Consider the following 26,935-nt stretch of genomic DNA (forward strand, 5'->3'; position numbering starts at 1 on the left):
TTATTCACCACGACCAAGTGGGATTTATGCCTGGGATGCAGAGATGGTTCAATATCCACAAAAAAAATTAACATGATCTGTCACATCAATAAAAGAAAGGACAAGAACCATATGATCCTCTCAATAGGTGCAGAGAAAGCATTTGACAAAATACAGCATCCTTTCTTGATAAAAACTTTCAAGAAAGTAGGGAAAGAAGGATCATACCTCAAGATCATAAAAGCCATATAGGAATGACCCAACGCTAATATAATCCTCAATGGGGAAGAACTGAGAGCTTTCCCCCTAAGGTCAGGAATAAGACAAAGATGTACACTCTCGCCAGTGTTATTCAACATAGTATTGGAAGTCTTAGCCTCTGCAGTCAGACAACACAAAGAAATAAAGGCATCCAAATTGCCCAGGAGGGGGTCTAAGTTTCACTCTTTGCAGATGACATGATACTGTATATGGAAAACTCAAAATATTCCACCAAAAACCAGCTAGAACTGATTCATGAGTTCAGCAAAGTTGCAGCATATAAAATCAATGCCAGAAATTGGTTGCATTCTTATTCAACAACAATGAGGCAACAGAAAGAGAAATCAAGGAATTGATCCCATTTACAATTACACCAAAAACCGTAAAATACTGAGGAATAAATCTAACCAAAGAGGTGAAAAATCTATACACTGAAAAGTATAGAAAGCTCGTGAAAGAAATTGAGGAAGACACACAAAAAAATGGAAAAATATTCCATGCTTCTTGGTAGGAAGAACAAATATTGTTAAAATGTCGATTATACCCAAAGCAATCTACATATTCAATGCAATCCCTATCAAAATAACACAAGCATTCTTCACAGAGCTAGAACAAATAATCCTAAAATTTGTATGGAACTGGAAAAGACCCGAATAGCCAAAGCAATCTTGAAAGAGAAAACCAAAGGAGGAGGCATGACAATCCTGGACTTCAAGTTATACTACAAAGCTATAATCACCAAGACAGTATGGTACTAACCCAAGAACAGACAGTAAGATCAATGGAACAGAATAGAGGACCCAGAAACAGACCCACAAATGTATGGCCAACTGATCTTTGACAAATCAGGAAAGAATATCCATTGGAATAAACAGTCTCTTCAGCAAGTGGTGCTGGGAAAACTGGACAGCGACATGCAGAAAAATGAACTTCGACCACTTTCTTACACCATACACAAAAATAAACTCAAAATGGATGAAAGACCTAAATGTAAGACAGGAAACCATCTAAATCCTTGAGAAGAAAGCAGGAAAAATCCTCTTTGGTCTTGGCTGCAGCAACTTTTTACTCAACACGTCTCTGGAGGCAAGGGAAACAAAAGCAAAAATGAACGACTAGGACCTCATCAAAATAAAAAGCTTTTGCACAGCAAAGGAAACAATCAGGAAAACTAAAAGGCAACCGACTGAATGGGAGAAGATATTTGCAAACAACATCAGATAAAGGGTTAGTATCCAAAATCTATGAAGAATTTGTCAAACTCAACACCCATAAAAACAAATAATCCAGTGAAGAAATGGGCAGAAGACATCAAAAGACGCTTCTCCAAAGACATCCAGATGGCCAACCAACACATGAAAAAGCCTCAAAATCACTCATAATCAGGGAAATACAAATCAAAACCACAATGAGATACCGCCTTACACCTGTCAGAATGGCTAACATTAACAACTCAGGCAACAACAGACGTTTGTGACGATGAAGAGAAAGAGTATCTCTTTTGCATTGTTGGTGGGAATGCAAGCTGGTGCAGCCACCCTGGAAAACAGTATGGAGTTTCCTCAAAAAATTAAAAATATAACTACCCTACTACCCAGCAATTGCACTACTAGGTATTTATCCAAAATATACAGGTGTGCTGATTTGAAGGGACATATGCAATGTTTATAGCAACACTATCAGCAATAGCCAAACTATGGAAAGAGCCCAAACGTCCATCGATGGATGAATGGATAAGGATTGGTGGTATATACACTCACACACACACACACACACACACACACACACACACACACACACAATGGAGTATTACTTGGCAATCAAAAAGAATGAAATCTTGCCATTTGCAACTACATGGATGGAAGTGGAAGGTTATGCTAAGTGAAATTAGTCAGTCAGAGAAAGACAAATATATGACTTCACTCATATGAGGACTTTAAGATACAAAACAGATGAACATAAGGGAAGGGAAACAAAAATAATATAAAAACAAGGAGTGGGAGAAAACATAAGAGAGAATAAACAGAAGGTTACTGGAGGGTTGTGGGAATGGGGGATGGCCCAAATGGGTAAGTGGCATTAAGGAATCTACTCCTGAAATCATTGTTGCACTATATGCTAACTGATTTGGATGTAAATTTAAAAAATTTAAAAAAAATTAAAAAGCTGAATGAACAACATTCCATTGTATAAGTTCTGGATGTCCTATGTATAGCATGTTGACTGTAGTTAGTTTTCACAACTGTATTATATACTTAAAATTTACTATGTGTGCAGATCTCAAATGTTCTCACTACACAATAATAATGGTATTGGAAGTGATAATTATGTCAATCAACTTATTGTGGAAGTCATTTCACAGTGTATTCATACATCAAAATATCAAGCTGAATATCTTTTTTTTTTTTTTTTTAATTTTTTTTTCAACGTTTTTTATTTATTTTTGGGACAGAGAGAGACAGAGCATGAACGGGGGAGGGGCAGAGAGAGAGGGAGACACAGAATTGGAAACAGGCTCCAGGCTCCGGGCCATCAGCCCAGAGCCTGACGCGGGGCTCGAACTCACGGACCGCGAGATCGTGACCTGGCTGAAGTCGGACGCTTAACCGACTGCGCCACCCAGGCGCCCCTCAAGCTGAATATCTTAAATATGTGTAATTTATAATGGTTAATTATACTTTAATAAAACATAAAAATCGAACTGATGCTAGCATTGGAATATCCCGTCTTTTGTTCATTAGCTTGAACAGTTTGCCATTACCTTGGACAATTTCCTTAAGCAGTTTTATTATGGAAGAAAAGAAAAAAATAATAATAACAGTACCTGATACATGCAATGTTTGTAAATGTCTGTGAGTTCACATACATCCTGCTCAGTGTCAACCATATAGGAAGCACTCAATATGGTTTTCCTGTTATTGTTATGGATGTGAGGTGGAGCAGAAAATTTCAGTGAGTTCACACTAATACTTTAAGAAGGAGACATAATCATCTACCCAGAGTAACTATTTTCAAAAAGCATAAAAGCTAATTTTTTTCATTGTCCTAGGAGAGGAGATGAAAAACAATGAAAGCTATTATAATTAAAGACAAGGGAATGGAATCTCCAGAGGGGTAACACATTAATTTTCCATCTTCTTCCCATGGTCAGACTGGGTAGGGTTTATCTAGGAATAAAAATTCTTTTACTTTAGACTGATGATTTGTGTCTTCCAGGGAAGTTAAAGAGAGTGAGATTTCAATAAAATAATTCAGAGCAGGTATGATGCCACATTCTATGAGTGCTTCTAGAATAAAGTGAAAATATATTCATAATTTTCTGTTTCAAACATTTTAAAAGAAAGTTATATTTTGACAGGTATATGTGTATTCATGATCAAGGATGTACCATACACATGCAATTAGAGTAATGCTGATTCTCTGGGATGTTAAATAATATAATAAACTGAGAATGATATTTAAATGAGTGCTGTTATGAAGACTTTGGACCCTTTCATGATTTCTATGAGTAGCTCTCATGATTACTAGGGGTTACTACGAGTATCCCTAGATGTGTTTATTTTCTCTAGTTCTTTAGTATGTTTTCCATTTATTAGTAATGATAAAGTTTCCAATTGTGTGTGAAGTGTTTCTTTTTTATTATGTAGATAAAAACATGCAAAACATGTAATTTTCTTTTTCTGTAGTGTAATATCTCATTGAAATTATATGCTATTTAGACTCCTACTAAGAGACAGTATAAATAATCAGGTAAGAGTGTTTGCAAGTTAATGCCAAACGTTCTGTTGAAAATGGAGATCTGGAGATAATTGGTTTCATTTCTTAAGTGATTTTAGTCCTAAGCACTTTATGTGATTCTTTCATTTAATCTGTGAATTTTTTTTCGAGGAATGTGATAGTACTCTGTAAGAATATGAGAATTGTGGCAGGTGTTAAGTACTTGCCTCAGCTCACACATGGAAGAAATTGGGTAAAAATCCATGTTTTATTTTCATATAATGCTGAGAATAAGAATATGAGAATAGAATGAGAATAAGAATATGAGTGCATCATTTGAAATGCAATTTGAGACCTCATTGTCTTTTCTTTTAGTAAGCACAGCTCACACTCACAGAACCTGTACACTTGTTATGTTTTCTTCTAAGACCTTTATATGTATTTTTAAATAGATTCATATAACTTCAGATTTAACAACAAATTTATTATGTATAAAGCACTTTTGTAAAGGCTTTACAATAACATTACCAATGTTTTTTTGGAAATCAGTCTGACACTCTCTAATTATATAACCTCCTGATTTGGTTATAATAATAACCATTATTTCGATACTGCTCTACTTCTTAAATAATGTATCATCTGTATTTAAATTTCATATCATAGAATTTGTGAGTTAACTGTGATCTGTTAATTCAACATTTCATTATTGAGGCTCATTAATTATAGTATAGCTATCAGAGAGTGTAGCTATGCTCTTAAAACGGGAATTAATGTACTTTAAGGCTGTATTTTGCTATTGGAAAAAGGGTTACTATGGAAATTTTTGCTCATGAAATTTTTTTCCTGTTCTCACCTATTTTTTTTCTGACCATTCCTCTACAAACGAGTATAATTAGTTTAGCATCCAGAATTGATTACATCAATATGTAGCCTGGCATCATTTCGCATACTGTTTTGCTTAATTTTTCTGGTCAAATCCTGGCCAGTGTATATATCAATTAATTCGTTCAGTGATTCTTTTCTCAATATCTGGGAATGGTTTCCATGATTTATGGGTTGAACTTGTTATAGACACATACACAGAAAATCACTGTCACGGAATCAAGTCACTCTTCTTTGAGACTTAATGAGATCAAAATACAGAGAAGTCATTCTGGTAGATTAGTATTTGTAGGTCGTGATCATTCATGAATTGAAATTTTAAAATATTTTTAGGTTTTTCTCTTTCTTACTCACAGTATCATTCACAATTTGTATACACGATTACAACTTAAAGAACTACATACCCTCTTTCAAAAAATGAAAAATAAATTCAAACTCATGAGGCTGGATTCAAGGTTCTAGCTTCCTGTCAGCTACATTTTTCCTTGCTACTTAAGTTTTTGCTGTTGTTGTTGTTGTTTTGGTTTGGTTTGGTTTGGTTTGGTTTGGTTTGGGTTTTTTACCTCTTCAAAAAATGTGATGCATGGATTAATAAAAGTATATTCATGTTAATTGTTATATTCATCAGGCTAGTCTTTTTGTTTATGACACTGTTTTTATTACCTGGAATGACCTGCTTCATATACAAACTTTTATCATACATAAATAATCACATCAAAAATAAATTTTAAATGCTACAGTGAACATGAAACATTAACTTAGCAATATCTGTTTTTCTAAAATCTTGTATATATGTAAATTTTTCACCCATGTTCCACTTTGTGGAATTTATGCATGGATTGTTCTTTATTATGATGTGCTGTCTTTTTTTTAACTTACCCCTAGCATTTAGTCAAATACTACCAGATAAGTAAGGTCCCCCTGAGTACTCTCTTCAAAATGGAACACTCCATTTCAATTATGTTTCCACACCTTCATAGTGGTGTCTTTTTTGTTTTTGTTGTTGTTTGTTTGTTTTTGTCTCTATTGGTAAGGGTAAGTTTCTTTGTTGTTGTTTGTTTGGTTTTGTTTAGTTTTTGTGCCTGTTGTGATTGCTGCTTTACTCCCCGGTGCCCAACACATAGAACTTCAGAAACATTTTTTGAATGTTTGGACATTGAGTTTCTGTGAATTTCTGTTTTTGTATGTAGTAATTATTTAGAGGACATTTTGGATATATTGGTTTCCTAGAAAATCATAACAAGGTACCACATGGTGGTTGTCTTAAAATGACACAAATATATTATCTTACAGTAATGGAGACTACTACAAGTAAAAATTGAAGATATTGGCAGGGGTGGTTACTTCTGGGGCTTGTAAGAAAGAAGCCAAACCTCTCTCCTAGCTTCTGGTGAGGACCAACAATAATTGAAATTCCTTAGTATGTAGATGTGTCACTTCAATCTCTGCCTCTAGTATCATGCATTCCACTTGTGTCTCTGTCGTCACATGGCTATCTTCTTATAAAGATACTAGTCCTATTGGAGTGGTATTTGCACAAATCATTCAGTATGATCTCATCTCATCTTTACTAATTATTTTGAAAGTAGTTTACTTTTGGAGATGCTGGGGTTGAGGACTCAACATATCCCTTTTGGAGGGATATCACATTGAGCTAAAGAAAAATTGTACAACAGTTTTATATTTGTATAATTAAAATATTTTCTCATCTCATTCACTTGGTGTATAGAATATTTGTTGTAAGTACAAATGAAACACTCTAAACTGTAAAGAAATTGGGGCGCCTGGGTGGCTCAGTCAGTGGAGTATCTGATTTCAGCTAAGGTCATGATCTCACAGCTCATGAGTTCGAGTCCTGTGTGGGGCTCTGGCTGAAAGCTTGGAGCCTGGAGCCTGCTTCAGATTCTGTGTCTCCCTCTCTCTCTGCTCCTTCTATGATTGTGCTCTCTCTCTTTATCTCTCTCTCTCTCTCTCTCAAAAATAAATAAACATTAAACTGTAAAGAAATTGACAAATGTAAAGGTTTTGTTAACACTGATAGAAAAAAAATTTCTAGCATCTTGAGAGCAAAGGTTCATATTGTATTCTTTATCTCTAATATATTTTTCTTCCACATGCTGACTTAAGCTTAATTTCTCTATCAACATATCTGTAAAGGACTTCTAATATTACCACACACTGTCTGATTTTTTAGGGGAAGTTTCTTTTTCTAAGAAACATTATCAATTATATAAAATGTATATTATTATCTTAATTTTCCAAGGAAGACAAAGCATAGTTAGAAGATGAACTTAAATGTTTCACACTTTTATAAACTAGACAGTACTAACAGAAAATATTTTTTCTGATATTATACATTTTGATCTTTGAAAGTCCTAATCCTGGTGATGTCATCTTAATCATTCACCTGTAGAATTACCACAATCACAAGCTTTTGTAAGCCACTGGGTACATGTTTGCCAAATTAATTAATTAGCATCAATTTTTATTGTAATAGATAAAGAACACATTAATCATAGCATGGGACAATCAGATTTTACCTCTGATTTCATCCTTTTGGGAATCGTTGATCAAAGCCCTATGACATCTTCCTCTTTTCTTTGGTCTTTGGTATCTTCATGGTGGCCTTCACGGGAAACACTGTCATGGTTCTCCTTATCTACCTGGACACCCAGTTCCACACACCCATATACTTCCTCCTCAGCCAACTGTCCCTCATGGATCTCATGCTCATCTGCACTACTGTACCCAAGATGGCCTTCAACTACTTGTCTGGCAGCAAGTCCATTACTGTGGCAGCGTGTGCCACACAAATTTTCTTCTATGCATCACTAATAGGTTGTGAATGTTTCCTGTTGGCAGTCATGTCTTATGACCATTATGTTGCCATTTGCCATCTTCTAAGATATCTCAATCTATGAGCCCTAAAATTTGTGGAATTATGGCTGCATCTTCTTGGATCCTGGGCTCTACTGATGGTATCATTTTCCTTCTCCTATTGTGGGTTCAGGGAAATAGGCAACTTCTGTGATTTTCCTTCCATGCTATTCGTCTCATGCAATGATACCTCAACATTTGAAGTTCTTTTTTACCGCTGTATTGTAAAGATTGTTATCCCTGTAACAACCATCATTGCATCCTATGCTCGTGTCATGCTGCCTGTCATTTGCATGGGTTCTGGAGATGGTCGCTGAAAAGCTTTTGCCACCTATTCCTGTCACCTCAGGGTGGTGGGAATGTACTATGGAACAGTATTGTTCACATACATGCTGCCACTTCAGATCGTTCTCCCATCCAAGATAAAATGATCTCTGTTTTCTACACCATCCTTATGCCCATGCCAAATCCCCTTATCTATAGACTCCACAACAAGTGGCCAGAGTATTCATGAAGATGTGGGGAAGGGCAAGTCTGGAGAATAAATTGCTGAATTATTTTAATGTTTTGACAGAATCTCCTTAGTGTCCCTCTTCTTTGCATTCAGCTCTAACAATTGACACATACACGTTTTTGGAATGTCATTTTCCTGGCCAAAAACACAATTTAATTGTTTGTTTGTTTGTTTGTTTGTTTATTATTTCAATTCTTTAATTTATTTTTTTATTTTTTTAAATATATGAAATTTATTGTCAAATTGATTTCCATACAACACCCAGTGCTCATCCCAAAAGGTGCCCTCCTCAATACCCATCACCAAAACTCCCCTTCCTCCCACCCCCCATCAACCCTCAGTTTGTTCTCAGTTTTTAAGAGTCTCTTATGCTTTGGCTCTCTCCCACTCTAACCTATTTTTTTTCCTTCCCCTCCTCCATGGGTTTCTGTTAAGTTTCTCAGGATCCACATAAGAGTGAAAACATATGGTATCTGTCTTTATCTGTATGGCTTGCTTCACTTAGCATCACACTCTCCAGTTCCATCCACGTTGCTACAAAAGGCCATATTTCATTTTTTCTCATTGCCACGTAGTATTCCATTGTGTATATAAACCACAATTTCTTTATCCATTCATCAGTTGATGGACATTTAGGCTCTTTCCATAATTTGGCTATTGTTGAGAGTGGTGCTATAAACATCGGGGTACAAGTGCCCCTATGCATCAGTACTCCTGTATCCCTTGGGTAAATTCCTAGCAGTGCTATTGCTGGGTCATAGGGTAGGTCTATTTTTAATTTTCTGAGGAACCTCCACACTGCTTTCCAGAGCGGCTGCACCAATTTGCATTCCCACCAACACTGCAAGAGGGTTCCCGTTTCCCCACATCCTCTCCAGCATCTATAGTCTCCTGATTTGTTCATTTTGGCCACTCTGACTGCTGTGAGGTGATATCTGAGTGTGGTTTTGATTTGTGTTTCCCTGATGAGGAGCGACGTTGAGCATCTTTTCATGTGTCTGTTGGCCATCCGTATGTCTTCTTTAGAGAAGTGTCTATTCATGTTTTCTGTCCATTTCTTCACTGGGTTATTTGTTTTTCGTATGTGGAGTTTGGTGAGCTCTTTATAGATTTGGACACTAGCCCTTTGTCCGATATGTCATTTGCAAATATCTTTTCCCATTCCGTTGCTTGCCTTTTAGTTTTGTTGGTTGTTTCCTTTGCTGTGCAGAAGCTTTTTATCTTCATAAGGTCCCAGTAATTCATTTTTGCTTTTAATTCCCTTGCCCTTGGGGATGTGTCGAGTAAGAGATTGCTACGGCTGAGGTCAGAGAGGTCTTTTCCTGCTTTCTCCTCTAGGGTTTTGATGGTTTCCTGTCTCACATTCATGTCCTTTATCCATTTTGAGTTTATTTTTGTGAATGGTATGAGAAAGTGGTCTAGTTTCAACCTTCTCCAAGTTGCTGTCCAGTTCTCCAAGCACCGTTTGATAAAGAGACTGTCTTTTTTCCATTGGATGTTCTTTCCTGCTTTGTCAAAGATTAGTTGGCCATATGTTTGTGGGTCTATTTCTGGGGTTTCCATTCTATGCCATTGGTCTATGTGTCTGTTTTTGTGCCAATACCATGCTGTCTTGATGATGACAGCTTTGTAGTAGAGGCTAAAGTCTGGGATTGTGATGCCTCCTGCTTTGGTCTTCTTCAAAATTACTTTGGCTATTCGGGGCCTTTTGTGGTTCCATATGAATTTTAGAATTGCTTGTTCTAGTTTAGAGAAGAATGCTGGTGCAATTTTGATTGGGATTGCATTGAATGTGTAGATAGCTTTGGGTAGTATTGACATTGTGACAATATTTATTCTTCCAATCCATGAGCAGGGAATGTCTTTCCATTTCTTTATATCTTCTTCAATTACCTTCATAAGCTTTCTATAGTTTTCAGCATACAGATCTTTTACATCTTTGGTTAGATTTATTCCTAAGCATTTTATGCTTCTTGGTGCAATTGTGAATGGGATCAGTTTCTTTATTTGTCTTTCTTTTGCTTCATTGTTAGTGTATAAGAATGCAACTGATTTCTGTAACATTGATTTTGTATCCTGCAATTTTCCTGAATTCATGCATCCGTTCTAGCAGACTTTTGGTGGAGTCTATCGGATTTTCCATGTATAATATCATGTCATCTGCAAAAAGCGAAAGCTTGACTTCATCTTTGCCAATTTTGATGCCTTTGATTTCCTTTTGTTGTCTAATTGCTGATGCTAGAACTTCCAATACTATGTTAAACCACAGCGGTGAGGGTGGACATCCCTGTCGTGTTCCTGATCTCAGGGAAAAAGCTCTCAGTTTTTCCCCATTGAGGATGATGTTAGCTGTGGGCTTTTCATAAATGGTTTTTATGATGTTTAAGTATGTTCCTTCTATCCCGACTTTCTGAAAGGTTTTTATTAAAAAACGGTGCTGGATTTTGTTAAAGGCCTTTTCTGCATCGATTGACAGGATCATATGGTTCTTATCTTTTCTTTTATTAATGTGATGCATCACGTTGATTGATTTGCAAATGTTGAACCAGACCCGCATCCCAGGAATGAATCCCACTTGATCATGGTGAATAATTCTTTTTATATGCTGTTGAATTCGATTTGCTAGTATCTTATGGAGAATTTTTGCATCCATATTCATCAGGGATATTGGCCTGTAGTTTTCTTTTTTTCCTGGGTCTCTGTCTGGTTTAGGAATCAAAGTAATACTGGCTTCATAGAATGAGTCTGGAAGTTTTCCTTCCCTTTCTATTGTTTGGAATAGCTTGAGAAGGACAGATGTCATCTCTGCTTTAAATGTCTGGTAGAATTCCCCTGGGAAGCCATCTGGTCCTGGACTCTTATTTGTTGGGAGATTTTTTATACCGATTCAATTTCTTCTCTGGTTATGGGTCTGTTCAAGCTTTCTATTTCCTCCTGATTGAGTTTTGGAAGAGTGTGGGTGTTTAGGAATTTGTCCATTTCTTCCAGGTTGTCCAGTTTGTTGGCATATAATTTTTCATAGTATTCCCTGATAATTGTTTGTATCTCTGAGGGATTGGTTGTAATAATTCCATTTTCATTCATGATTTTATCTATTTGGGTCATCTCCCTTTTCTTTTTGAGAAGCCTGGCTAGAGGTTTGTCAATTTTGTTTATTTTTCAAAAAACCAACCCCTGGTTTCGTTGATCTGCTCTACAATTTTTTTAGATTCTATTTTGTTTATTTCTGCTCTGATTTTTATTATTTCTCTTCTTCTGCTGGGTTTAGGCTGCCTTTGCTGTTCTGCTTCTATTTCCTTTAGGTGTGCTGTTAGATTTTGTATTTGGGATGTTTCTTGTTTCTTGAGATAGGCCTGGATTGCAATATATTTTCCTCTCAGGACTGCCTTTGCTGCGTCCCAAAGCGTTTGGATTGTTGTATTTTCATTTTCATTTGTTTCCAGATATTTTTTTAATTTCTTCTCTAATTGCCTGGTTGACCCACTCATTCGTTAGTAGGGTGTTATTTAACCTCCATGCTTTTGGAGGTTTTCCAAACTTTTTCCTGTGGTTGATTTCAAGCTTCATAGCATTGTGGTCTGAAAGTATGCAAGGTATGATTTCAATTCTTGTATACTTATGAAGGGCTGTTTTGTGACCCAGTATGTGATCTATCTTGGAGGATGTTCCATGTGCACTCGAGAAGAAAGTATATTCTGTTGCTTTGGGATGCAGGGTTCTAAATATATCTGTCAAGTCCATCTGATCCTAGGTATCATTCATGGCCCTTGTTTCTTTATTGACCATGTGTCTAGATGATCTATCCATTGTTGTAAGTGGAGTGTTAAAGTCCCCTGCAATGACCACATTCTTATCAATAAGGTTGCTTATGTTTATGAGTAATTAATTTATATATTTGTGGGCTCCCGTATTCGGCGCATAGACATTTATAATTGTTAGCACTTCCTGGTGGATAGACCCTGTAATTATTATATAATGCCCTTCTTCATCTCTTGTTACAGCCTTTAATTTGAAGTCTAGTTTGTCTGATATAAGTATGGCTACTCCAGCTTTCTTTTGGCTTCCAGTAGCATGATAAATAGTTGTCCATCCCCTCACTTTCAATCCAAAGGTGTCCTTATATCTAAAATGAGTCTCTTGTAGACAACAAATAGATGGGTCTTGTTTTTTTATCCATCCTGATACCCTATGTCTTTTGGTTGGTGCATTTAATCCATTTACATTCAGTGTTATTATAGAAAGATACGGGTTTAGAGTCATTGTGATGTCTGTATGATTTATGCTTGTAGTGATGTCTCTGGTACTTGGTCTCAGGATCCCCCTTAGGATCTCCTGTAGCGCTGGTTTAGTGGTGATGAATTCCTTCAGTTTTTGTTTGTTTGTTTATCTCTCCTCTATTCTAAATGACAGACTTGCTGGATAAAGGATTCTTGGCTGCATATTTTTTCTGTTCAGCACATTGAAGATCTCGTGCCAATCCTTTCTGGCCTGCCAAGTTTCAAAAGAGAGATCAGTCAGGAGTCTTATAGATCTCCCTTTATATGTTAGGGCATGTTTATCCCTTGCTGCTTTCAGAATTTTCTCTTTATCCTTGTATTTTGCCAGTTTCACTATGATATGTCGTGCAGAAGATCGATTCAAGTTACATCTGAAGGGAGTTCTCTGTGCCTCTTGGATTTCAATGTTTTTTTCCTTCCCCATTTCAGGGAAGTTCTCAGCTATAATTTCTTCAAGTACCCCTTCAGCACCTTTCCCTCTCTCTTCCTCCTCTGGGATACCAATTATGCGTATATTATTTCTTTTTAGTGTATCACTTAGTTCTCTAATTTTCCCCTCATACTCCTGGATTTTTTTATCTCTCTTTTTCTCAGCTTCCTCTTTTTCCATAACTTTATCTTCTACTTCATCTATTCTCTCCTCTGCCTCTTCAATCCGAGCCGTCGTTGTTTCCATTTTGTTTTGCATTTCGTTTAAAATGCTTTTCAGCTCCTCGTGACTGTTCCTTAGTCCCTTGATCTCTGTAGCAAGAGATTCTCTGCTGTCCTCTATACTGTTTTCAAGCCCAGAGATTAATTTTATGACTAATATTCTAAATTCACTTTCTGTTATATTATTTAAATCCTTTTTGATCAGTTGATTAGCTGTTGTTATTTCCTGGAGATTCTTCTGAGGGGAATTCTTCCGTTTGGTCATTTTGGATAGTCCCTGGAGTGGTGAGGACCTACAGGGCACTTCCCCTGTGCTGTGGTGTATAACTGGAGTTGGTGGGCGGAGCCACAGTCAGACCTGATGTCTGCCCCCAGCCCACCGCTGGGGCCACAGTCAGACTGGTGTGTGCCTTCTCTTCCCCTCTCCTAGGGGCGGGATTCACTGTGGGGTGGCGTGGCCCATCTGGGCTACTTTCACACTGCCAGGCTTGTGGTGCTTGGGATCTGGCGTATTAGCTGGGGTGGGTAGGCAAGGTGCAGGGGGGCAGGAGGGGCAGGCTTAGCTCACTTCTCCTTAGGTGGTCCACTTCAGGAGGGGCCCTGTGGCAGAGGGAGGGAGTCAGACCAATGTTGGAGGGGTGGCTCCACAGAAGCACAGTGTTGGGCATTTGCGCAGAGCGAGCAAGTTCCCTGGCAGGAACTGGTTCCCTTTGGGATTTTGGCTGGGGGATGGGCGAGGGAGATGGCACTGGCGAGCGCCTTTGTTCCCCGCCAAACTGAGCTCTGTCATCCCCGGGCTCAGCAACTCTCCCTCCCTTTGTCCTCCAGCCTTCCTGCTTTCCGAGCAGTGCTGTTAACTTAGGACCTCCCAGGTGCTAAGTGGCACTTGCTGTCTAAACACTCTCTGTCCGGCCCCTCTGCTTCTACTAGCCAGACTCGGGGGCTCTGCTTGGCTGGCGGGCTGCCCCTCCGCCCTGGCTCCCTCCCGCCAGTCCGTGCAGCACACACGGCCTCTCAGCCCTTCCTACCCTCTTCCATGGGCCTCTCGTCTGCACTCGGCTCCGGAGACTCCATTCTGCTAGTCTTCTGGTGGTTTTCTCAATTCTTTTATTTAAAGAAAATTATTTAAATATTTATCATTATTTTGTATTTAACTTATTAGTACATTTATGGCATTTTATTGAATAAGGACATTATAGTTTGTTTAAAAGGTATCAGGAATTTTGTGGCATATGTCCACGTAACAAAGATTCTTTTTTCTGTGTTGGAAACCCAAATATGTATTCAGTCACTTGGAGTCACTTTGATTAAGATTTGGTGCACTGGGCTTTTTACATTTACTTAGTGTTTTATATTTTATTTTTATTCTTCATTTTCATTTTTCCAGGCTTGAAAAATAAAGCAATGTAGTACTTGAAATAAGATGATAATTTTTGGGGTGCCTGGGTGGCTCAGTTGTTTGAACACCCAACTTTGACTCAGATCATAATCTCACAGTTCGTGAGTTCAAGTTCCATGTCAGGCTCTGTGCTGACAGCTCAGAGACTGGAGCTTGCTTCAGATTCTGTGTCTCCCTCTCTCTGTCCTTTCCCTGCTCATACTGTGTTTCCCTGCTCTCTCTCTGTCTTTCAAAAATGAATAAACATTATTTTTTTTTAAAAAGGAAAGAAGATGATGTTTTTAAATCACACTTTCTATTTTCTTCATCACAAATATGAAATTTTTATTTAATATTCCAGATCCAAACTCCTTTTCTTAAAAGATTTTTTTAATATTTATTGATTTATTTTTGAGAGAGAGAGAGCTCTCATGCCTGTGTGAGAGGGGAAGGGCAAAGAGAAAAAGCTAAAGAGGAAATTTAAAGCAGACTCCACCAGTCAGCACAGAACTCAGTTCAGGACTGGAAACTCAGTAATACTGATATCATGAACTGTGCTGAAAACAAGATTTGGATGCTTAGCTGAGATAATCACCTAGGCACCCCTTCAAGTGGTAAAGACTCACCTAATCTCCATGCATCAATTCAAAAAAGAAACGACTTTACTATTCAGATCCAAAGGAATTGAAAAATTACCAGCGGTCATCAATTAGGCATGGATACTTGTAAATTTTATTAATGATTATAGGTCTTACGTTGAAATTCAGGATATAAACTTATTGTTTTCTAAGAAAGCATATTATTATGTAATAGTAAGTATAAAATATTTATAACTCTGTTGCAGTCATATTTCTTTCAATGGAAATAATGTAATTCTAATTGCATAGGCTTTATTGGACCACTAAAACACAAGTGTATGAAATGTACTTAAACTGGTGAATGAGCATACCAGTTAAAGAATGGGTCCATTTGACCATGAGAAGAGAGATATTTGCAGCATTGTTTCTGTGAGTCAGATTCTCCCATTTCCCCAGGGAGAGCAAAATATCCAATGGCCCAACTATCCAGATGGGAGTCTCAGCCAAAGATTTGTGTCATACAGCCAAGAAGTTTCATTTGATGGTACCCAATAAATACATAGGTGTTACAATCAATCAGTGCCAAACAAGTCATGTTCCCTTAATATATCAGAATGACTACACAACCCCATGGTATTCATCCCATATTTCTAGTACAGTGGGTTTATTCTGTTTAGAGTGATTGTTCTGTTCCCAACATAGGGATCCCCAGGTACTCAAATGCCCATAACCCAGAGCACCCCACGTTAACCCATCCCAAATTTGAGCACAATCACCAAATCCTCTGGTGGTGGTATTTCCAGGACCTTATTTTCTTTTAAAAACATATTTAAATTCCATTATTTAACATAAAGTGTAATATTATTTTCAGGTGTACAATTTAGTGATTCAACACTTACATACAGCACCCTGTGCTCATCACAAGTGTACTCTAAGACATTTTGGCTTAGCAAACTAAGGACACTTTTTGGGATCGGCACTGGCTGTCATATGTAAGAGATGAATCACTGGGTTGGTTCTACTCCTTAAGCCAAAACTACACTCTATGCTAACTAACTTGAATTTTAAGAAAAAAAAAAAAGATCAACAAACATAAAACACTCAATATATTTCTATGTTTCAGCAAAAACAAAGAAAAAGTAATAGAAAAATACAAAAAGAAAAAAAAATTAAAAATAAAAAATAAAAAAATAAAAAATAAATTAAAAAATACAAAAGAACAATCAAATGTAAAACATTCAGGAGCTTTTCTATCCAACAAAGTGAATAACTTTAAAAACAACAATTTTGTGGGTGGTAAAACACATGGAGGAAAATATTGATGGATTGAGAAGTATGTAGGGAACTTCAAGATATTAAAAAATGTCAATTCTTCCCATTAAGAGACTCACATCTTGTATTATATTGGAAGACAGGAAGCAAGGGAGAGTAAAGTTGCAACATTTTATAATTTCTGGATCTCTAAATGTATAGCATGGTGACCAATGTTAGTTAACACAACTGTATTATATACTCAAAATTTACTAAAAGTGTAGATATCAAGTGTTCTCCCTACACAAGAATAATGTTATTAGAGGTGCTAGTTATATTAACTTATTTTGAATGCCACTTCACAATGTATACATATATCAAAATATCAAGGTGAATATCTTAAATATATGCAATTTTTACTGGATAATTATACCTTAATAAAGCAGAAAAATGGAGCGGATGTTAACATTGGAATATCTTGTCTCCTACTTTTCAAAACCATTACTTTGGACAATTTACTTAAGTAGTTTTATTATTGAAGAAATTAAACAAAAAAAAATTATCGATAAGAATACCTGACACATGCAATGTTTGTAAGTGTCAGTGAGTTTAGACATGTGCTTGCCACAGTTCCAATTTAGTATGTTTTTTCTCTTACTGTTATGTAAGTGATGGGGAGCAGAAGTTTCAGTACTCCACTAGTACTTAAGGAAGGAGATGTAATTATCTACCCAGGGTAAGTATTTAAAAAAAAAAAGTGTTTTCATTTATACTGCTGCTTTTTGTCTTCCTGCGAAATTACAGAGGGTGAGATTTCAATAAAACAATTAACAGCAGGTATGACACAAGTTCTTATGAGTGTTTCTAGAATTTAATTGAAAATACACTCATAATTTTCAGCTTAAAATCTTTAAGAAGATATATTCTCAGAACTATATACATATTAATATTAATGGATATACCATAGCCCTATAATTAGAATACTGATGTTTTTTCTGGGAGGTTAAATAATATAATAAACTGAAAAATTATATTTAAATACATGGTGATATGAAGACTTTGATCCCTCTCATGATTACTATGAGTAACTATCCTTAAATGTGCATCTTGTTTATACTTCATTAGTATATCTTTCCATTCATTTATCAATAATGACACAATTTCCAATTGTGTATAAGGTGCTGCTTTTATTTTTTATTGTGGAGACACAAAAACATGCAATATATGTAGTTTTCCTTTGCAGTAATGTACTATTTCATTGGAATTATATACTACTTAGACTCATACTAAGAGACAGTATAAACAATCAGGTAAGAATATTTGGAAATTAATGTCAAATTTTCTGCTGAACATGAAGCTACAGATATAATTGGTTTCATTTCTTATATGATTTTTGTCCTAAACATTTTATATCATTCTTTAATTTCATCTGTACAATATTATTTTGAGGAAAATAGTAGTACCCTGTTTGTAAGGATATAAGAATTGTGGCAGGAGTTAAGTTATTTGCTTCAGCTCACAGATGGGAGCAGTTTGTTAAAAGTCCATGATTTTTTTCATATAATGCTTGTATTATTAAAAAAATAAGTTTATTTTTGACAGAGAGAGAGAGAGAGAGAGAGAGAGTGGGAGAGGAGCAGAGAGAGATGGAAACACAATCTAATACAGGCTGCAGGCTCTAAGCTGTCAGCACAGAGCCCATTGTGGAGCTCAAACTCACAAACTGTGAAATCATGACCTGAACCAAGGTCAGACCCTTAATTGACTAAGCCACCCAGGTGCCTATCAATTCTTCCAATATCTGCCTCTATTATCATGAATTTTACCTGTGTCTGTCTTTACTTGACCTTCTTCTCATAAGGACATCAGTCATATTGAATTGGGGTTTGCCCAACTCCATCCAGTATGATTTCATCTTAACTAATTATTTTCAAATTAGTTTACATTCAGAGGTGCTGGGGTTGAAGACTTGACATATGTTTTGGTGAAACACAAGTCACCCTATAACACTGGGCTATTTTAGTACAAAGCTTCTACTAAGTACAAAGCTTCCATATTTGTATAATTAAAATCTTTCTCAATTCATCAACTACTGGACAGAATATTTTCTATAAATACAAATGAAACACTCTAAACTGTAAAGTAATAGATAAATGTAAAGGTTTTGTTAATACTGATAAAAAAAGTGCCTAGTATCATGAGAGCAAATGTTCATATTGTATTCTTTATCTCTGTTACTTTTTCTGCCACAGGCTGACTTAAGCTGAATTTTTAAATCAACTTATCTTTAAAGGACTTTTGATATTTCCACATACTATTTAATAGCTTTGGGGAAGTTTCCTTTTTGAAGATGCATTATAAATTATGTAAAAATGTATATTATTTGCTTAATTCTCAAAGGGCGACAAAGGGTCCTTAGAAGCTGAACTTAGCAAATGTTCAACACTTTTACAGATTGACAATACCAACAGACATATTTCTTTTCAATATTATAGTTCTTGAACTTTGAATTTCCTAATCCTGGTGAAGTCATCTTAATCATTGACCTGTGAATTTACCACAATCACAAGGTTTGTAAGACCCTGGGTACATATTTATCAAATTATGAAGTAATGTCACTTTTTGTTGTATTAGGTCAAAAAAACATTCATCACGGCACAGGACTATCAGATATTTAATACTGATATCATCATTCTAGGAATCTCCAGTCACAGCCCCAACCACATCTTCCTCTTCTCTTTGGTGTTGGGCATCTTCACAGTGGCCTTCACGGAAAACAGTGTCATGGTTCTCCTCATCTACCTGGAAACCCAACTCCATACACCCATGTACTTCCTTGTCAGCCAACTGTCCCTCATGGACCTCATGCTCATCTGCACCACTGTACCTAAGATGGTTTTCAACTACCTATCTGGCAGCAAGTCCATTTCTGTGGCAGGGTGTGACAGAAATTTTCTTCTATGCATCATTAATAGGTTGTGAATATTTCCTGTTGGCAGTCATGGCTTATGACCGTTATATTGCCGTTTGCCACCCTCTAAGATAAACTGATCTTATAAGTTCTAAAATTTGTGGACCTATGACTGTGTCTTTCTGGATCCTGGGTTCTACTGATGGTCTCATTGATGTTGTAGCTACACTTTCCTTCTCCTATTGTGGGTTCAAGGAAATAGCCAACTTCTGTGATTTTCCTTCCATGCTAATCATCTCATGCAATGATACTTCAACATTTGAAGAAGTTATTTTCTACTGTTGTATCATAATGATTGTTTTCCCTGTAGCAATCATCTTTGCTTCCTATGCTCATGTTATTCTGTCTGTAATTTGCATGGGTTCTGGAGAGGATACCCACAAACTTTTGCCAGTTGTTCCTCTCACCTCATGATGGTCATAATGTACTATGGAGCAAATTTGTTCATATACATGTTGTCCACTTCGACTGTTCTCCCACTCAGCATAAAATTGTTTCTGTTTTCTACACCATCCTTACTCCCATGCTAAATCCTGTCATCTATAGCCTCTGCAACGAATAATTGGCCAGACTATTCATGAAGGTGTTGGGGAAAGAGAATTCTTCCAAGTATGGAGAATAATTTGCTTAATTACTTTCATGCTTTGCCAATATCTCTTTAGTGCTCCTTTTATTTTCATCAGTTGTAAAATGTGACACTTATGTGCACATTTTTGGAATAACACATTCATGGGCAACACACAAATCCTTGATTTTAAATAAAACTGTTTCAAATTGTTATTATTATTCTATATTTAATTACATTATGATTAAATACAGTTTATGACCTTACAGTTATGACCTTTTCTTGAATAAGGACACTATAGGTTGATTTAAAGTTATCAGGAATGTTCTGACTTATATCTGGGTAACAAACAAAGCTTCTTTCACCATGTGGTAAACCCAAAACTTAATGCAGTCACTTTAGAGTCATTTTAGGTGAAGATTTCATACACTGGGATTTTTAAATTTATACAATGTTCAATATAGAGTGCAAGCAGGGGAAAGGAAGAAGGAGAGAGAGACACAGAATCCAAATCCAGGCTCTGAGGTGTCAACACAGAGCCCATTTGTGGGACTCAAACTCACGAACCGTGAAATCATGACCTGATCCAAAGCTGGACACTCAACCAACTGAGCCACCCAGGCGCCCCTACACTGTCTTTTTAAAATAATGTTAAGAGTTAACTGGGTTTCTGTAATGCCTAGTTGAATTATTTTCAGGATTTTGGGGAATTCTGTTTCCATGAGAAATCCAATTATAATCACATACTAATGTGTATTTTTTTTTATTCTGGATCATCATAGATGGACATATTTTCTCATATATTTCAAGTCACCTTCTTTCTTTCAGTGAATCTTCATAACTCCTAGTCAATTAAGGTAACTTCACATAGATTTTGAACAAAATTGAGGACTTTTCACACATCTTTGCTCTTGTTTCTAATGTTTTGCCATGGAAAAAGAGATCCTGAATTATCTGTTTATTCTGTCTGCTTAACCAAATTGTCTTCGGTGAGTCTGCAGTATATTTATAGAAAAGTCTACAATGGACCTTATATATATAAGCATTCCCAATTTTTTATGTCTTTTGTGGGTTAACATCCTTTAATCACATTCAACCTATGCTCTGATTGCCAAGGAATACTTAACATTATGTATAGATTTATTCATTTTTTTCTTGTCCCTTTTTTTTCAAACAACCAAAACAAACAAATGCACTGTACTATATGTGGAAACTGACAATTCTTCCTGTTTTCTTCCTTCTTCCTTCTATGTTTTCTTATATCTTAAAAGTCTCCAATCTTGTTCATTGATTATCTTAGAACTTTGGCTTGGCACTAATATTCCCTACCCTCTTACAATGGAAAGCAGATCCCTGTGTATCCTGGATGCTGGTGCCTATCCATATTGTCTCTGTAAGCCCTGATATAGGGTGGAAGGAGTTGCCTATGGACCAGAGGTCAGACCAATCACATTCTAAGAAGTTGGGTTCACATTCTGATCCAAGAAAAAATCATTTATATAACAAAAAAAAAATTGCAAGATCTAGCTATTATATATTGATAGACTCCAGGAGGACATGCTTGCCCTATATTCTCTAGGTACTACACAAAAGAGGGGAAAATATGACACTAGATATAGCTAAATTAATTTATATGGGCTCAATGCTATCTTAATTCAACCATTCCCCATTTGGTCTGAAGTGACTATACATAAAAAAATGAAATCTCAACCCTTTCAAGATTACTAAACATTGGTTCCAAATAATTCTGATTTCTAATGACCTCAAATACCAATATGGTTGGCAAGTCAAAGTAAGGCTTATGGTGTTCTTGGGGCCATGACCTATACTTCCTGTTGTTCCTTCAGTACTGAATGTATAATTGGAATAAATATACTTGACAACCAGGAGAATCACTAGATCAATATTTAATCTATAGGATGAGGATATTATGGTTAAAAGAGCAATGTGAAAGGCTTCATTTTATCCAATTTAGCCCATATGGTAAAACAGAAACAATACTACATCCCCGAGGGAAGTGCAGAAATTAATACCATCATCAAAACATGAAAAATGCAAATTAGTGATAACTACTAGATTCCCATTTAATTCATTAGTTTGGCCTGTACAGACTCAGATGAATCTCAGAGTATAACTATGTATTATCAGGAAATTAATCAAGGGATAAATCTAATTATAGCTGCTGTCCTGATATATCATCTCTGCTGGAGACAATTAGCACAACTCCTGGTATTTAGTGTACATCTATTAACATGTTTTTTTTCTTCCTATACTACTTTGTAAATACCGCCTGAAACAGTTTGTTTTTACCTGTTTTGGTCAACAATGTACCTTTACAGTTTTGCTTCAGGGCTGCATCAGTTCTTTGCCAGAACATTGCCCATTGAACCTTGGTTGTTTTGATACTGCACAAATCCTCACACTGCTCCACTTATTGATGACATTGTGCCCATTGAACCTATTTAGCAATAACTAAATAGGTTATTGTATAGCAATATACAATAGCAAGTCTTTTTTTCTTTCTTTATTTCTTTTTTTCCATGTTGAGAACATTTTATTTTTATTTCATTCATCATCATTTTTCCCCCCTCAGGTTTACTGAGACGCAATTCAAACTCAGCACTGCACAAGTTTAAAAAGTACAGCATAGTTATTTCAGTCACACATATTGTGTAATAATTACCACAAATTTGAGTTAACATTTATCTTTTTGTATAAATTGAAATAAAAACCAAAAGAAGAGACTTATTTTTTTCTTGTGATGAGAATTCTTAGGATCCACCCATTTAATTTTCTTTGTCTTTTTTATCATCTTAACTTTCATATATAGCCATAGCAGTACCACAGTTTTTACTACAGTCATTATGTATTATATTGCATTCCTAATATTTATTTGGAAAAAAAATATCTAAACTCTTTATTTTATTTTATTTTATTTTATTTTAATTTATACCCAAATTAGTTAGCATATAGTGCAACAATGATTTCAGGAGTAGATTCCTTAATGCCCCTTACCCATTTAGCCCATCACCCCTCCCACACCCTCTCCAGTAACCCTCTGTTTGTTCCCATATTTATGAGCCTCTTATGTTTTGTCTCCCTCCCTGTTTTCATATTTTTTGTTTCCCTTCTCTTATGTTCATCTGTTTTGTCTCTTAAATTCCTCATATGAGTCTGATCTCTTTTCTAAGATATATATATATATATATATATATATATATATATATGTGTGTGTGTGTGTGTGTGTGTGTGTGTGTGTGTGTGTATCGGTTCACATACAAGGGAAGTCATACAATATTACTTTGTTTTTCTTAATTGTTTTACATAAATGATGTCTTCAAATTCCATTTGTGCTGTAACAAATGAAATAATTTCATCATCATATTATGGCTGAAAAATATTTCAATAGATATATACACAACACAACAGTTTTATCTGTTCATCTATCCGTGGACATTTACATTATTTCCATGTCTTATATATTTTGCATAATGCTGCTATAATTATAGGGTTGCAGATACATTTTTAAATTAGCATTTTCATTTTCTCTGGGTATATTCTCAGAAGCAGAAATACTGTAACACGTGGTACTTCTATTATTTTTTAATTTGTTGAAGTTCCTCTACATTATTTTACATAGTGTCTTTACCAGCTTACAACCCCACCAAAATTCCCCTCTTTTCACACTCATGCCACTTTTTATCATTTCTTGTCTTTTGATGATGACCTTTCTAATAGGTTTGAGGTGAAATGTCATGGTGGTTATAATTTCCCTATTCTTAAACACTGCTGATGCTATCTTTTCATATAACCATTGGTAATTAATATATATTCTTTGGAAAAATTTATAATCAGGTAATTTGCTTATTTTTTAATTGAAATATATTTAGCTATTGAGTTGTATGAGGTTATTTTTTGCATATATGTTGGATACTCAACCCTTATCAGAAATACGGCATGAAAAAATAGATTTCATATTGTGTAGGTTGACTTTTAACTTTGTGTTTACTCATGTTGTTTTGCAGAAGCCTTTTACTTTGATATGATCTCATATTTAAAATTTTTAGTTATTAAGCTTTACGTGTTACATCCAAAAATATCATATCTAAAAGTCAAGTTAAAGAGGTTTATTATTCTGTATTTTCCTTCAGGGGTTTCATGATATGAGGTTTTAGATTTAATTTTTAATTCATTACATGTTAATTTTGGTGAGTGGTAAAAGATAGTTTAATTTTATTCTTATATATGTGAATATCCAATATTCCCACCAACATTTGTTGAAGGTATTGTCTTTTTCCATTGAGTATTCTTGACTCTTTTGTCAATCATTAGGTGAAGGTATATACTTGGGTTTATTTCTGAGCTCTTAATTCTATTGCATTGATCTATTTGTCTGTTTTTACAATAAGACAATAATCTTTTCACTAGCATGATTTATAATATATCTTGAAATGAGGAAGTATGGTGCCTCATCTTTGTTCTCAGGATAGCTTTGGCTACTTCAGGTATTTTGTGCTCTACATAAATTTTTAGATTATTTTTTCTATTCTGCAAAATGTGCCATTAAAATATTGACAGGGATTTCATTGAATCTATAGATGGCTTTTGATAGTATTGACATTTTAACAATATTAATTTTTCTAATTCTTGAAAATGAGTTATATATCCACTTGTCTATCTTAAATTTTGCAACCTGTATAATGTAGTTTTCAAGGTAAAGATCTTTTGCTCCTTTGGTTAAGTTTACTTTTAAGTATTTTATTTTTATTTTTTTGTAAATTGTATGTTTTTATTTATTGCTTTTTTTTCAGATAATTTGTTATAGGTGTGGAGATGTACTACTAAATGCTGTATATTGATTTGTATGCAGCACCATTACTGAAATCATGGATTACACTTAAAAGGTTTTTTTTTTTTGTGGAGTATTAAGGATTTTCTATGTAAATAACAACATGTCATTTTCATATAGAGACAATTTTACTCCTTTTCAAATTAGGATGCATTTATTTATGTCTCTTGTCTGATTACTCAGACAAGGACTTCAGTAAAAATACTGAATAGGATCAATGAGAGTATGCACTCTTGTCTTATCCTTGATCATAAAGAAAAGTTTCCAGTTGTTGATTATTGAGTACGATGTTAGTTTTGGGCTTGTCATATATTGTCTTCATTATGTTGAGATATTAATTATTTCTATACTTAATTATTAAGAGTTTTTAATCACAAACAGATGTTAAGTTTTTTTCAAACTATTTTTCTCCATCTATTAAAATGATCATAAGGGATACAGAAGATGGTGATGGACTAGGAGGACACATAGCTGGTGTCATACCATAAACACAAGTAGGTACCTATTAAATCATCCCACATATATCAAAAGTAGCCCTGAAGATTGAAAAAAACAAACTTCACAACTACAGGGAGAGAAGAGACCACACCAAAGAGGGTAGGAAGCGTGGAGACCGAGTTTAGGGGAGAAACAGATCACAGGAACTAGGGAGGACAGGGAGTCATGGCCACAGAGGAGGGTGAGAGAAATAGAGCAGTACACAGAGACGTGCACAAGGAGATCATTTTTTTCCAAAGCCATTATCTTGGGAAAATAAAGGAGGTGAATATCATGAGTTTTTGCAACATATGTGTTTTATTTTTAATTTTTCTTAATATGAATTTTTTTGTCAAACTGGTTTCCATACATCACCCAGTGCTCATCCCAACAGGTACCCTCCACAATACCCATCACCCACCCTCCCCTCCTTCTAACCCCCCATCAACCCTCAGATTCTTCTCAGTTTCTAAGCATACAGTTATAGAGGTCAGCAAGTGATGACCAGATAGAGCCCAGAGTGCACTCACTGCCCTGCCCCTGGAGAGACTCAAACAACCTGGGGGCAGATTGCATGAAAATAGCAATCTGAAGAATATCTGGGGAACACAGGGTAAAGATTATTTGCTCTTTGCAAGGTGTTTCCCTGAGTGGCAGCTTTCATTGAGATGACTCTCTGGGAACAAAAGAGTTGGTTGGCAATTTTCTCTTCCCTGCCACTAGTGTTAACACAGTGCCACCTGCAGGAAGAATCAGGACCAAACAGGGTTGTCTAACTTTTTACATCAAGCCCTGCCCTCAAGATATCTGATATCTCAGTCAAGCTTGGCTAATACCAACATGGTGAGCCCCTCGTTCAGAAGACCAGCAAAAACATCTCCCCACACCAGGTGTCCTGACCAGAGAGTTCTGCAGAGCCTGAGTCCCAGTGCAGGTGGTGTCAGGTCTCCTTTCACAAGCATAACAGAGAACACCAAGTTAAAACCACTTTTAAGCCAGAGATCAAAAACTCCACAAATCATCCCAGGAGAGCTTTTGCAGATGACTGTCTTGAAGGATAGTGTAGCCAAAACACTATAGTAGAGTGAATACAACTCACACCAGAGGCACTACTTAACCACTAGATCTGGGGCAGTACATGACCTCTTCTTCATATTGCCATTACTTTCATGAGCAGGAAACATAACTCCCTTTCTAAAACAGGGGAAAAGACAGAGAATTAGACAAAATGTAATTATGGAGTAATTTATCACAAATGAAAGCACAGTATAAGGCAACATGAACAGAACTAAATAAATCAGATGTAAGTAATATGTCTGATGGATAATTTAAAACAATGATCAAAGGACACTAGTTGTGCTTGAAAACATCATAAAGGACATCAGTGCAAATATCCCAGAGAGAGATAAAAGATATTAAAAAGAATCAATCAAAGTGGAAGAATGCAAAAGTAGAGATGAAAAACAGGCTTGATGCAATGAGCAGCAAGCTACAAGAAACAAAGGAACAAATTAATGACACAGAAGCCTGGAAAGCAATGAAATATGGAACATGAGAATTGAATTAAGGAATTCAGTGAGTTAATCAAATGTAATAAATTTTATGTTGGAGGCATCAAATAAGAAAGAGCCACCTGGGTGGCCCAGTTGGTTAAGTGCCCAATTTCATCTCATGTCATTATCTCACAGTTCGTGAGTTTGATCCCCAC

General features: G+C 35.9%; 2 pseudogenes; both read left to right on the top strand.

Moving 5' to 3' along the window:
* Positions 1-7,386: 7,386 nt before the first annotated feature.
* Positions 7,387-8,261, top strand: LOC109257151 (olfactory receptor 2M3-like; annotated as a pseudogene).
* Positions 8,262-15,495: 7,234 nt separating this feature from the next.
* Positions 15,496-19,898, top strand: LOC109257152 (olfactory receptor 2M3-like; annotated as a pseudogene).
* The last annotated feature ends 7,037 nt before the right edge of the window (positions 19,899-26,935 follow it).

The sequence above is a fragment of the Panthera pardus genome, unplaced genomic scaffold (genome assembly GCF_024362965.1).
Source record: "Panthera pardus isolate Hobbes unplaced genomic scaffold, ASM2436296v1 HiC_scaffold_1, whole genome shotgun sequence".
Classification (NCBI taxonomy): domain Eukaryota; kingdom Metazoa; phylum Chordata; class Mammalia; order Carnivora; family Felidae; genus Panthera; species Panthera pardus.